Below are 2613 nucleotides of genomic sequence, written 5' to 3'. Positions count from 1 at the left end.
CGGCCTCGATGGTCGAGAGACCCGCGGTAGCCTGTCCGCATCTAACGTGCGGCTTCCCGATGAACATTTCAGCCTTGTAAAATTTTTTTTTACCGAGGGTACAGTTAGACGGCTTCGATGGTCGAGAGACCCGCGGTAGCCTGCCTCGTCTAACGTGCGGCTTCCCGATGAACATTTCAGCCTTGTAAATTTTTTTTACCGAGGTATAGTCAGACGGCCTCGATGGTCGAGAGACCCGCAGAAGCCTGCCTGCGTCTAACGTACGGCTTCCCGATGAACATTTCAGCCTTGTAAAAATTTTTTACCGAGGGTGTAGTTAGACGGCCTCGATGGTCGAGAGACCCGCAGTAGCTTGCCTGCGTCTAACGTGCGCCTTCCCGATGAAGATTTCACCCTCGTAAAAAAGTTTTACCGAGGGTATAGTTTGAAGGCTTCGATGGTCGAGAGACCCGCGGTAGCCTGCCTGCGTCTAACGTGCGGCTTACCGATGAAAATTTCACCCTTGTAAAATTTTTTTTACCGAGGGTATAGTTTGACGGCCTCGATGGTCGAGAGACCCGCGGTAGCCTGCCTGCGTCTAACGTGCGGCTTACCGATGAACATTTCAGCCTTGTAAATTTTTTTTTACCGAGGGTATAGTCAGACGGCCTCGATGGTCGAGAGACCCGCAGTAGCTTGCCTGCGTCTAACGTACGGCTTCCCGATGAAAATTTCACCCTCGTAAATTTTTTTTTACCGAGGGTATAGTTTGAAGGCCTCGATGGTCGAGAGACCCGCGGTAGCCTGCCTCGTCTAACGTGCGGCTTCCCGATGAACATTTCAGCCTTGTGAATTTTTTTTACCGAGGGTACAGTTAGACGGCTTCGATGGTCGAGAGACCCGCGGTAGCCTGCCTGCGTCTAACGTGCGGCTTCCCGATGAAAATTTCAGCCTTGTAAAATTTTTTTACCGAGGGTACAGTTAGACGGCTTCGATGGTCGAGAGACCCGCGGTAGCCTGCCTGCGTCTAACGTGCGGCTTCCCGATGAACATTTCAGCCTTGTAAATTTTTTTTACCGAGGGTATAGTTAGACGGCCTCGATGGTCGAGAGACCCGCGGTAGCCTGCCTGCGTCTAACGTGCGCCTTCCCGATGAACATTTACCCTTGTAAAAATTTTTTACCGAGGGTATAGTTTGAAGGCCTCGATGGTCGAGAGACCCGCGGTAGCCTGTCCGCATCTAACGTGCGGCTTCCCGATGAACATTTCAGCCTTGTAAAAATTTTTTACCGAGGGTACAGTTAGACGGCTTCGATGGTCGAGAGACCCGCGGTAGCCTGCCTGCGTCTAACGTGCGGCTTCCCGATGAACATTTCAGCCTTGTGAATTTTTTTTACCGAGGGTACAGTTAGACGGCTTCGATGGTCGAGAGACCCGCGGTAGCCTGCCTCGTCTAACGTGCGGCTTCCCGATGAACATTTCAGCCTTGTGAATTTTTTTTACCGAGGGTACAGTCAGACGGCTTCGATGGTCGAGAGACCCGCGGTAGCCTGCCTCGTCTAACGTGCGGCTTCCCGATGAACATTTCAGCCTTGTACATTTTTTTTTACCGAGGGTACAGTTAGACGGCTTCGATCGATGGTCGAGAGACCCGCGGTAGCCTGCCTCGTCTAACGTGCGGCTTCCCGATGAACATTTCAGCCTTGTACATTTTTTTTTACCGAGGGTACAGTTAGACGGCTTCGATCGATGGTCGAGAGACCCGCGGTAGCCTGCCTCGTCTAACGTGCGGCTTCCCGATGAACATGTCAGCCTTGTAAATTTTTTTTTACCGAGGGTACAGTTAGACGGCCTCGATGGTCGAGAGATCCGCGGTAGCCTGTCCGCGTCTAACGTGCGGCTTCCCGATGAATATCTCAGCCTTGTCAATTTTTTTTACCGAGGGTACAGTTAGACGGCCTCGATGGTCGAGAGACCCGCGGTAGCTTGCCTGCGTCTAACGTACGGCTTCCCGATGGAAATTTCAGCCTTGTAAATTTTTTTTTACCGAGGGGATAGTTAGACGGCCTCGATGGTCGAGAGACCCGCGGTAGCCTGCCTCGTCTAACGTGCGGCTTCCCGATGAACATTTCAGCCTTGTACATTTTTTTTTACCGAGGGTACAGTTAGACGGCCTCGATGGTCGAGAGATCCGCGGTAGCCTGTCCGCGTCTAACGTGCGGCTTCCCGATGAACATTTCACCCTTGTAAAAAATTTTACCGAGGGTAAAGTCAGACGGCCTCGATGGTCGAGAGACCCGCGGTAGCCTGCCTCGTCTAACGTGCGGCTTCCCGATGAACATGTCAGCCTTGTAAATTTTTTTTTACCGAGGGTACAGTTAGACGGCCTCGATGGTCGAGAGATCCGCGGTAGCCTGTCCTCGTCTAACGTGCGGCTTCCCGATGAACATTTCAGCCTGGTAAAAAAAATTCTACCGAGGGTACAGTTAGACGGCCTCGATGGTCGAGAGACCCGCAGTAGCTTGCCTGCGTCTAACGTGCGGCTTCCCGATGAACATTTCAGCCTTGTAAATTTTTTTTTACCGAGGGTATATTTAGACGGCCTCGATGGTCGAGAGACCCGCGGTAGCCTGC

The sequence above is a fragment of the Mytilus trossulus genome, unplaced genomic scaffold (assembly GCF_036588685.1).
Source record: "Mytilus trossulus isolate FHL-02 unplaced genomic scaffold, PNRI_Mtr1.1.1.hap1 h1tg001072l__unscaffolded, whole genome shotgun sequence".
Lineage (NCBI taxonomy): Eukaryota > Metazoa > Mollusca > Bivalvia > Mytilida > Mytilidae > Mytilus > Mytilus trossulus.
The sequence above is the reverse complement of the archived record's forward strand: the minus strand, read 5'-3'. Positions refer to the sequence as shown.